At 38.4% G+C, this 12,349-nt stretch overlaps 1 non-coding gene across 1 annotated transcript; it reads left to right on the forward strand.

Annotated features, from left to right (window-relative positions):
* Positions 1-266: 266 nt before the first annotated feature.
* On the forward strand, positions 267-430 carry LOC115870738. Its single transcript, XR_004046873.1, has one exon. It is a non-coding gene; the product is annotated as a U1 spliceosomal RNA (small nuclear RNA).
* The last annotated feature ends 11,919 nt before the right edge of the window (positions 431-12,349 follow it).

Here is a 12,349-nt window from a genome sequence, read left to right on the forward strand (position 1 = left end):
ATTCTTCTTCATGGAAAAATAAGACATCCCCTGAAATAAGACCTAGTACATCTTTAGGAGCAAAAATTAATATAAGACACTGTCTTATTTTCGGGGAAACAGGGTAAAAACAACAGCTAGGGGTCCAATGAATACTTGGGTCAGTTTTTAGTGAACAAGATGTGTTTAAACAAATCTCTGATCAGTGGATGACCATAAACAAGATTTTTCAATAATTACACTTACCTTAGTCTCAGTAAGATGTCTTCTGAAATAGATCCAATGATATACTTACCTAGCAGGGGAGATACCTTGATCACGAAGGTGGTTTTCCCAGGGCGAGGCTAATTCATTGCACTCTGGACGTGCTGACCCCTGCGATTTCCCCAAATGTGGGAAACTCGACTGCATAATTTGTGGTAGTGGGGGACTGTGTTTGCACTCTCCCCTGGGAAAAAATAAATAAATAAAAAAGACCCAATGAAAAAAGTGGCTTCTAAGTGGGGGTTGGGGGAGGGACCGGAGTGTCTACTGTACCAGTTAAAGTAGGGCAGAGGTCAGTCAGTTCTGAAGGTTATGGAGATTGTGTATATACCTATATAAAGGACATGTTGAGAAATAATGGCTTTACATTTTGATATTTTTGTTTAATCAAGTTTTCTTTGATGATATAACAGTTTTAGCTTATCTTCATACGCGTGTACTTCCACATGCGGTTGTTGATTCTCATGACTTGCAACCCCGTGTGCAGAGTAGAACTGCTTCACAGCGTTTTCAGGCTGGGATCTTTTGCAACCAGATTGCCAGGCCTCTTTTTCAAGGTGTCTCTGGGTGAGTTTGAACCAACAACCTTTCAGCTAGCAGCTGAACATTTAACTATTTGTGCTATGCAGGGATTCCAGGCACATTCCTAGATGCGTGTGAATCATGGTATGTTTGTGTGTACACACATTTTTGTTTAACCCTCCTAGTGCCCTTAGCAAGCTCTGGTGGCATAGTGATGCATTGGGCGACTAACTCAAGGTCAGCATTCTATACCACCAGCAGTTCCCAGGGAGAAAGGCTTGGCTTTCTACTCCCATAAAGAGAGGAAGCCGCAGAAACACACAGGGGGCAGTTCTGCACTGTCCCTTTAGGGCCCCAATGAGTCAGCATTGACTCAATGGCATTGAGTTTGAGTTTTTGAGTATCATTAGCCAGGAGCCCTGGAAACACAACCATTAAGCATTTCTTCTCTGGAGAAAGACCCAGAAAATATGTTCTTGTAGAAATAGCATTCTAGAAAACCCTCCGGGACAGTTCTACAGTGGCACACAAAGTAGCTGTGATTAGACATCGACTAGAGGACACTGCACACCACACCACCCGGCCTCTCTCTCCAGACCCACGGTGTTCTCCCCTGGAAAAGGACCTTCTGAACCAGGCAGCCAGGCGCAAGTAGAATAGAGAAAGTGACATCAGCCATAAAAAGGACCACGGATCATTTCTCTGAACAGGAGGGAAGGAGGAGAAAAGTAATGAAGAGAGATTAATTTTTAGATCATTAAGAATTGACGATGTTATTTTAAAGATTTATAGGTTTTAGAGTGACAGGCATCAAAACATCCTAGGATTCGTCTTAGCTAAGGGTATAATCTCTCAGTATAATTCATTTATTTCTAATTAACTTTTGTGAAAGTTAGTTTCTTCAATAGTGGCACTAACTTAAAATTAGAAGTTCCACACTTCATTACATGAATAGTAGTAGTTCAACATTTTCAATTTTCTAGTCTCTTTCCAATGTGAATGAGCCCTACAATCCTCTCGCATAAGCAACTGTAAATATTTGGGAGTGAACTACCTCAAAATAGACATTCCTGAGAATATTCAATGTGATTTACAAGGTCATTGGACAAAATACAATACTTTAAGTAAATCAGTTCATTTGACTTACAGCCAAGAATAAAAGGAGGCTCATGTAAACAAAAATTTCCTTTAAAAAGTGGCAATATTCTGTAGTCATCTTGAGCTAGTATATTAGAGTCTCTCCATTTAAGAAAGTAAGTCTATTTTGTCAGATTTGGTACTTTTCTGGGCACTGAAATGGAACATACTATAGGAGGACTATTACATTTGTCAATGAATTGCTGAAAGTGTTCACACTCCCGCCCCCTCCCGCCCCCCCCCATATATTGTTATCTCAGTAGAGTTTCAATTGAGGAAATTAAATGTATGTAGTGGTTTAATGGGAAACTGTGTTTAAAAATGCTGAAATGGGTGTATTGAAACATGGCTTGGTTCAAAATGAAATGACAGCAGTTTTTAAAATGGAATTCTTACTCTATTAAAATGCAAATAAATATTTTTCCCCTTTTCCTCCCATTCCTTCTTCCCTGATATCCCAGTCTGTCTATAAAATAACTTTGGAAATACATTAAATCTTTCCATGGTTGACATATGATTTGTGTGTGTTTATGTGCTGAAATTTATTAACAAATTAGGAAAAAAACTTATCTTTGTTATTTGTATAAGAAATTGACCAGGGAAAGTTTAGAGGCTCAATTAAAAAACTAAAACAAAAAAATAGAATACATTCTTAGAAGAAATACAAATTGTTGCATTAGAAAGGGGCAAATCAAAACCCAACTCTAAAAGGATGGTTTCTATAATCTATAAACCTTAGCTTTCTGCAACAGGCTTTTAGGGAAATCCTTTCTATATTTTATTTTATTTTATTTAAACTCCCCCAAATTACATGAAGAGCAATCCTTCTTTGCTGATATTTCAGCTGCATAGATGTAAGCAACTAAATTTAGTTTTCATTCCGATAGTATCATATGTATTTTAAACCTTATATTTTATGAGATATTATGTGTGTATTTTGCTGGCTTTGGTCAATTCATTGTGAGCATTTTAATCCTTGTATCCAGGTGAAACAAGGAGCTAGGTGTCAGAAAATTGTATTTGGGAGTAAAAAATGTCTTTGTGCCTCGGTTGTACTATTGCTTTGGGGATAAGTTCTGAATTGATAAAGGAATGGGTCCTTTTCTGACAGTTCTGATCCTCTGATTGCACCTGTGTCAACATTTTTCATTATTCTTTTGATATACTTCAACAACTATGTTGTTGTTGTTAAGTGCTTTCAAGCTGGTTCCAACTCGCAGTGACCTTAGATACAGCAGAAAGAAACACTTCCTGGAGCTGCCTTGCCCTCACAATCATTCCTATGTTCGAGCCCATCGTTGCAGTCACTGGGTCCCTCTATTTTGTCGAGACCCCTCTACCTCTCCAGGCATTAGATCCCCCTAACAAACATTCCAGTTGTACCTGTTCCAGGACAGGTGTGCTCATTCTTCTGGTGCAACATTTAAAGAAACTGCCATCCAATTGATTTTGACCCCAGTGATCTTATAGGACAGGGTAAAAGTGGTTTTGTGAGTTTACAAGACTGTAATCTTTTACAGGAATAGAAACCTTGTATTTCTCCTGTGGAGTGTCTAGTGGTTTCGAACTGCTGAACTTGGTGTTAGCATCCCAACACATAACCGCAAAAATTCACCAGAGCTCCTCCATTCTGGCAGTCCATGATATAGTCGATCTTCTTCACCAACTGCATAATTCAAATTTACTGAAGTTTCTTTTATCTTCCTTATTCATTGTTTAGCTTTTACATGCATATGAAGTGATTGAAAATACCATAACTTGTGTCAGGCACACTTTACCCCTGAAATGGCATATTTGATTTTTTAACACATTGAAGTAGAGTTCTCTATGTTAATCTGGATTGACTAGAGAAACAAATTCATAGACATATGTGTATAATAAAAAGCTTTTAATGCAAGAGCAATTGAATATTGAGAAAACATCTTAGCTAAGTTTAGATCAAGCCCATAAGTCTGATATTAGCCCATATGTCTGATACCAATCTATAAAGTACTCTTCAGACTCATGAAACACGTACAATGATGGCAAATTCAAGAAGATCATAGGCCAGTGGGTGGAAAGTCTTGTGGAGCCAGTGGCAGTGTAAGCATCTCAGGGCTGGCAGGGGTCTCTATGTGGCTCCTCCAGCTCGGGGCACTAGTGTAGTTCCATGTGTCTTGTCAGCTGCAGTGTCTCCCAGGGAGTTTGCATGTGTCCTGCCTCCAGTGAGCTATTTATTATCTTAGCGCAGCCAAATGAGGTCATCACGGTGCAACCTGATTGACAGGCTAAACTCCACCCCTTCACTTTTACGTCTTAAATTGACAGCAGATTATGTAACTACCACATTCTCTTACAGCAGATTTGCTCATAATTATTTCCTCACTGCTGCTTCCAAGGGTGTTGATTATGGATCTAAGTAAAACAAAATCTTTGACAATGAAAAATTCTCTGCATTTATCATGATGTTGCTTATTGATCCAATTGTGAGAATTTTTGTTTTATTTCTTTTGAGGGGGTATTCCACATTGAAGACTGCAGTCTGATTTTCAGTAACAAGCGCTTCAAGTCTTCTTTTCTTTCAGCAAGCAAGAATATGTTACCAGTTCACAGACTTTAATTCATAATTTATTGGACTCATTTTCAACAGTATTTTGTTTTCTGGTAGTGTATCCGATGAGTGTCCTAAAACATAATCTGAAGATTATGCCCATCGTCACGAGCAGAAAGAGTTAGAAATAGATGAGTCCAGGGTCTATACATATTCCATGGCTTCAGCTATTGGTCCATATAGGATTTCTCTCTGGTGGGCACCTTGGAGTTTGTTTTCTCTCTCTACTTCTTTCTCTTTCTCTTCCCTCTTGTTTTCCTGTGCGTTTGTCTATCATGAGCCACTCTCTCTGAGACTGAATGTAGAGGTAGTTAGGTTCTTCTTTTTCCTGGTGTTTTTGAAGCAGATGAGGCAACATAGCCTTTTAGTCCTTATACTGTCTGATGTGATGATACAGTTAGAAGGTTCACTTTATTTTTTCCAGAGATAACATAGCTTTGAAACCAACAGAACTGGAGCTCCTTACTGTTGACTGCCTCTCTTAGCTATTTTTTATTCATTAACATTTTATCCTCATTTTTTTTCTCACCACAGCCTTCCTCTAGCAGGAAGTGGAAAATAAAAGCCCTGTCCTAACATGAGACATTTATTCATTGCACCTTTTATCTATTACTGTGTAACAAACCACATCGAAAGCTGAAATCATAAAACAACGACTGTTCCAGTTGAGATCATTTCTGGGTCATTTCTGTGAAGACCTGGGTGGCTGTGGTGGCTTTGACAGCTGGAGGCTAGAATTATCTGTAAGTCTCTTCAGTGATATATCTGGGGAGTTTTCCTGGTGACTTTGGCTTAATTAGGACTTGCCTTTCTCAAGGTAATCTATAGTTCTATAGTATATGGTAGCTCAGTGCTTCAAGAGGAAGTGTTCCAACAGAACAAGGTAGAAGTTGCAGAGTTTCCTATGATTGATCCTCAGAAATCATATCACGTCACATGTACCATGCTACTTTTTTGGTAGAAGCAGCTAGAACCTCATCCAGATTTAAGGGGGGGTGGGCAAGAATATGTTTCTAAAGATAACATGCATTTTGGGGGGCTTGGTTTTTCTTTCTTTCTTAAACCCATTTCTTCGTAGGAGCCAAGAAAGATATGAAGATAAGTCTAGAAGTACCTCCCGACATTGTATTCAGCATTTTTCACTTACTGAACTTCCATCCATTATTATTTGAGCCCACATTATCTATCTTAATTCTAGCTCCTCCGATGCTGCTCAAATGTTAAAAAGGAAGCTAGTATATCATAGCACAATATGAAGGGAAATTTTGTCCCGGGAGCTGACTGTAGTTCAGTCATAAAATCTCTCTTTCTCTTTGTTTTGGCAATATCGGTGTCTCATATTTAAAGGACCCTGGTAAAGCATGGTTAAAGTGCGTGCCAATTTGAACCTGTGTGGGAGAGAGGGGTGCCAGACTCCACACAGATATATAGCACTAGAAACCCTGTGGAGAAATCCTTTTGTGCCTAATAGAATGACTGTACATTTGAATTGGCCTCTGGACCACTCAACAATGGGGGTTAGGTGTCCAATGTTACATGTATTTTTCTTACAAATTCCTATGTTAAAATAATATTAGTGATAATAAGTGTTTGTGGTGAAAATTATCTTTTTCTTAACATATGAATAAAGGACCCATAAATGTTTTGGAAAAGTGTACATATCCCTTGACCACATCTGATGTAATCCATTTAGAAAACTAATGAAGGTTGTCCAGGAACAAGAAAGGTGTGGGGAATCTCAACTGCCCGCCGGAGGGTGCAGCCTCCAGAGACCCAGAAGTCATGGATGGGCTTGTGCTGAGTGGCACGTGATGAGGGGAAACCCTGTGCCACTGCCAGGTCTGATTTAAGAAAGAAGAGGGAGAAGGGAGCCTTGGGCGGTTTCCTAAAAAGGGAGCCACCCCCCACCCCGCTTACACACTGTGCTGCGTCTGTAAAAGTTGCCGAGAGTTCCAATAACCTGGTTTGGGGCCATCCCTCGCAGGGGAACACCATCTGGGGCCAGGCCAGGGGGACAGCCCTGCAGAACACTGAGGATTTTGCTAAGACATTTGACCCTTAGCCCTTGTTAGGCTCATCGTTTCTTACTGTTAGCATGACTGCTGCTTCACTGATGACATTGCTGCCTTGACAGGGGCTCCCCTTATTAGGGCTCTTACCCAGCACACGCTCTTCTTTTAAATAGAGACCTTGTCCTACAAATAACCTTAAAAAATAAAAATAAATGTGAGTTTGCATTGTAAAGTGAAGAAATACTACCCACATAAGTTATTCTGAATATTTATATTTTTTGCATATTGTCTTTCTACCTTTTCCTTTGTAAAGACACAACCTTATGTAGCTTCTGGGAAAAGCTATTTGCCCACTTTCTTAGCCTGAGCAGTGACCCTGTGCATGTTGTGACCAATATTGATTTAGTAATATGAAATAAAAAAAGGAGGCAGGGTGTTAAAAGTTGTACTATCATCTTTTCCCATGTACAATAGCTTTTAGATTAATTAAGGAGCACTGCAGGTGTATGGGTTTAAGATTTGGACCGCTAACTGCAAGGTTGGTGATTCTCAGTCACTGGAGGCACCCGGGAAAAAGAGGAGGGTGCCTGTTTCATTGAAGATTTACGCCCCAGAAACACTGTGGAGAAATTCTACTCTCTCCTACAGAGTCCCTTTGAGTCTGAGTCACCTACATGATAGTGGATTTTTGTTCTGTTTTGATTTGATTAGGGGCAGGGAGTTGGAGGGTAGACATTAACTAAAAGGACAAAATACTTGCTTTGAAAACTTGGAAATAATATAAAATTACATATGTAAAGCATTACATTAGTAAAACATGAGCTGTATTTAGTGAACAGTAGGAAATTTTTAAATTAAAACACACCAGGTAAATATAATGAATCATGCATTATCTCCAATATTTAGAGTGACTACATTGTCAAATTTAAAATGCGGACATGTGTTCTGACCATTGTTGCAGTTCGTGCTCTTGAATCAGTGCTGACGATGGAAAATAATGGTCAACACTGGGATTGAGCTAGAAAATAAGGGTTAGACGATGGTTCTTACAGCATCACATAATTGTTTAAATATATCATTAGGCATAATTCTGGCTAAGCTAAATTTAATATGCAGCTGCATTGATTCTCCGTGTAGCTAGGGACTAACAGTACTACTTAAACTATATTCAGCAGCTTCCCTATGAGGGTTCAAATTGATTCCAGCACAATACTATTGGTTTATATTATTTTGACAGGTAAGTTGTAAGAAGGGTTACACTTAACTCTAATAAGTAGGCATTTGGAAGTGCAGTATACAATTTTTTTGAAGTTGAGAAATTTGGAGCAAAAATATGAAGTCATTTTTTTCTTACTTCAATCCCGTAATTTTATACTTCTTTGAAAATGCTTGTCCAGGGATTATTTTTTCAATGCTCATATTCCTTGTATATGATCCCTTGTATATTCAAGGAGGGGAGTATAATGAACCAAGGGTGTACTCACTTATGTAGGACCCTGTTTGTGAGCAGGAATAATGCCACTCCTGGGCTTCCTTTCTCTATTGTAGATTAGCAAGATACATGCCTCCATTTTTAATATAATGATCAATGTTAAAAATGTCCATGAAAAAATGTAATGATCAATGTTAAAAATGTCCATGCTTATGCCTTAAGCAAGGCATAATAGAAGTCTTCATGAATCTTGGGCAAATTGTCCATATTATCAACTGGATAGGTAGTTAAATTGGCATTCACTCCGTACTGAATCAGACGCCTGGAGCAGATGGAGATGGAATCAGATGGATTGGAAGTATTCCAGAGTTGCTGATTTCTTGCATGGACTCAAATTAGTGCACCAGGGTCAAGTTCTCCATGGGTCAAGAAGAAGAAGCAAGACCTGTTAAAAAGGCCCCAGGTGAGTTGGGCTGGTGTTAACCCATGGGATAACGTGAGATATTTTCATAAGAGCAAAAGAGTAGGCTTTGGGGACTTCTTTTTCTCCTTAATATGTCATGTCTGAATGGTAAACCAAGGGTGCAAATGGTTCCATGTAACACCTAGTCAATCTTTTGTCGGATTCATAATGGTGTGGGTTAACATTATGAAGAGGCTAAATGGGGGCTCCTTTTTCGCAGTGGGATGCAAAGTACTGGTATTTGAATGATCTCGTTGGTGGATGTTTGTGTGCCGATATGTAAGTTTTAGGTGAAGAGCACAACAGCTAGTTAAAATGAAGAAAAGATACGTTTAATAAGAAAACCAAACCTTTATCTAAGAATTAACAATTATTTTTTAATTTGATGTATTATAAAGAATAAACAGAGATGGTCTCATGTAAAAGTGTTAATAAAATCCAAATACACTCTCCTGGAGTGCATTCTGACTCATGGTTTCCCTGCAGGACAGAGTAGACTGGCTAACTTGGGTTTCTAAGACTAAATCGTTAAAGAGCAGACAGTCACATTTTTTCCCATGAACATGTTTATATTATAGAGGCAAAATTTCAAAAAATTCTATATGTCCACTTGGATGAATCATGTTTAAATTATTTACAGAATTAATACATAGATATAAATCTTGCATATTTTATATACATTTTTCTTTTTCTCAGTTATACAACTCTGGGACCCTGTTAATTGCTAATTTGAGCTGATGTTGTGTAAGTTTTATTTATCTTAATCCTTTGGCATTGCTCTTATTGTAAGATCAATTTCATTTAAGATGTTAAATTGAGCAAAGAACTTTGACAAATTATATATTTTTATGTCATATACATTGTTTTAGGGGCTGTGGGTGATTGTGATATGCTCAGAGCAAAAGAAACAAGATATGAAAAAAGTAATATGAAAATATAAATCAGATTTAAGAAAAAATGTTTATGAAGCAGCCACCCAGGGAACTTAGTGCAAAGATATTTGATGAATCATCACCATCTCTTTTTATAACTTTAATCAATACTCTATTAACTAGTGCTACCTTTTATATATTAAATTTAAGTCAATCAGCTTTATTTTGCATTTAATTTTCACCTTCACTAGCAAGAAAATAATGCTATTTGCTTTTTTAAGAGAAGGGTTTTTTTATGTACAGTCTACATAAAATCTTCATTAATCAAAGAATTCATTTCATGTTATAAAAACTCATCAAGGTAATAAATGGAATAATTGAGCCTTTTCAATTTTCTCTTTCAATTCAGCAGAATGGGCTAAAGAGCCCAGAGCACTGTGCTCTGCATTTTTCATTTGCGTCGAGTAATAACCTCTACAGAAGATCTTTAGAGTCTGTCTTTCCATTAACATTCTCTCCAGTTTCAATCTTTATCAGGGAGCGATGGTGAATAGGCAGTGTGTGACACAGGCCCTTAGTGTTCAGTCAAACGAGGGCACGTTTCTGTCTTACAAGCTTGAATTTAAGAAAAGAAAGGAATGGCGAAGCAGTGTTCCAAATGCTGATATTTTGCAATGAATACTCTTGCCAAGCTAAGCTCATTTAAATTCACTTTTCCATTTGGTGCCATATTCTTCAACTTTTCCATTCTTCCCTAAACCAAAGCCTGATAGACAGTGAGAGTCATGGAGAGATGTGTCCTTGGTAGAAATGGCCCTGGTGGTGCAGCTGAGGGGCTCAAACCCCCAAACTCAGCAGTTTGAAAACATCAGCCACTTTCAGGAGAAAAATGAAGCTTTCTACCCTCATAATGATTTACAGCTTAGGAAGCCCACAGGAGTAGTTCTGTTCTGTCCTACGGGATAATTATGAGTCAGAATCGACTCGATTGCAGTGAATACATTTGCACAGGCACTACTATTCAATAGATGATTTTGCTAATATCTATCTATCTGTCTACACACATGGTATAGACATATAAACATATTTTTATATATTTGCACTTATAGGAAGATTGTACTTAATTTTAAAAATAAAATAATGTGAAATCACTTAATCTGATTTTAGTAATTACCCAGAAAAACTCCTAATAAATTAGTAAATTAGGGGATCTTTCTGCATATCAAAAATGCTTTCAGTCCCCACTCTATGACAGTTATATATCAACTTGGATGGGCCAGGATTCTTTCATGATATGATGTAGCATGGTGTGGTCAACTTTATGATCAAATCTTCTAAGAAGCAGCCAAACAGTTGTGGGAAGAGGAGGGTGGAGTGCCACCATCTTAACCTGGTCACTGTCTGGATACAAGTGAGGGAGTTGTCATTTGGGTTGTGGCTGATTCTTGGTATGGGTTGACAGTGTGCTGACACTAGCTCACTTCTATTGCTAAATCTAGATCCTGCATCTGTTTTTTCAACCTCCTGCTGGTCCCAGGAGCCATCATCAGATTGCTGACCTTGGATTCATTCAGCCTGGCATCCACCAGTTTGTGGTCTTCCTATTTCTTGTTCACCATCTTCTGCAGCTGAAGGAGTCCGGAAAAATCTCCAGCTTACATTAGCCAAAGGACTGGAACTAGACTGGACTTACTATAATTGTGAGTCATTTTTTGGTATCAATCTCTTTTTCTGTATACATACACATTCGAAGGTCACTGGTTTTGCTTTTCTAGAGAACCCAGCCGAACACCTCCTCCTTCCCATACCTGTCACCTGCTTCAACATTACTATCTCAAATGTAAGTGCATACTTGGGCATTTTGAGGATGTTTAAGAATGGAGTATAAGTTTTGCTTTATTAAGTTAGTTAGAGACATTCTACTAATGTGTCAGGTGAGAGAGATTTGAAGTTCAGATGAACTGTAACAGCTATTGATAATCCCAGTATATAACCTTACTTAAATCCCTGGATGGGACAAAGGCTTACTGAGTCCTTGACTACTGGCTGAAGGATTGGCAATTTCATCCCAACCAAAGTCTGCTCAGAAGACAGTGTCCTTCCCATTGAAAAATGGGCCAATATTGCATGAGTGTAATATTGTAGAGTGTCAAGTAAAGGTTTTAGCATTCAAATAAGCCTTCTTTAATGGTTACAGGAGCGGGAGCAGACAAGAGGGAGAAGTCACTAGCTGGACAAGTGTTTGCTTGGGTGAAGGAGAAGGCAGTGTCCTACATGAAGAAGGTTGGCGAGCAATGAAGGAAGATAGAGACACTGGGAGGTCTGCAGAATTAAAGTCAACAGAGAGTATACTGTTATATACACTCACCTGCACTAATGATGACTGGATAGCCGAGGCTGGAGACACAAAGGCTGAACAGGTATGGGAGGAGGAGGGGGAATTTTACCATGAATGAATCTACAGAGTCTAACAGAGGATATTTGTACATGTACTTACCTTCACTGTAAATGTATCTATCTATGTGCAGGAAGACATAGGAGGCAACGTTATGAAAACTTCTCAGACATAATCCACTCAAAAGATGTACTGCCTCAGAAATCCACAGGGGACATTCTATTCCAGCCTACTGTTCTATGAGTCAGAATTGTCTTGATTGCAGTGAGTCTGAGTTGAATGACAACCGAGGAGATGGAAAATAATATGCCCGTGTAATTAATTATAATGTTATTTAGAAGAATTTAGGTTATTCACTAACATTGCAGACTCTGCATTTCACCAAAGTAATATGCCTATTCCTGATTTAATGATTTTCATATGCATTGCCCCCTACAAGGTGTAAGATAATAAAGAAATATCTTGAAATGATTGTTACCATAAACAAATTCTGTTTAAAAGTACAGCATCACTTGTAGCAAATTTATCCCTAAAAGTCTGTTTTCTGTCAACATGTGATACACAAAGAAAATGCATGCTCCAGCTGCTGTGGCTTCTCACCCTCACTTCCTCACTCTCTTCTGCTGAGCTTTTCTGAATCATTTCCAACGATAATGCTTCTCTGTGATCTACCAGAAGCACTA

The sequence above is a fragment of the Echinops telfairi genome, unplaced genomic scaffold, assembly GCF_000313985.2.
Source record: "Echinops telfairi isolate 266 unplaced genomic scaffold, ASM31398v2 ScPeMD7_2;HRSCAF=8, whole genome shotgun sequence".
Lineage (NCBI taxonomy): Eukaryota > Metazoa > Chordata > Mammalia > Afrosoricida > Tenrecidae > Echinops > Echinops telfairi.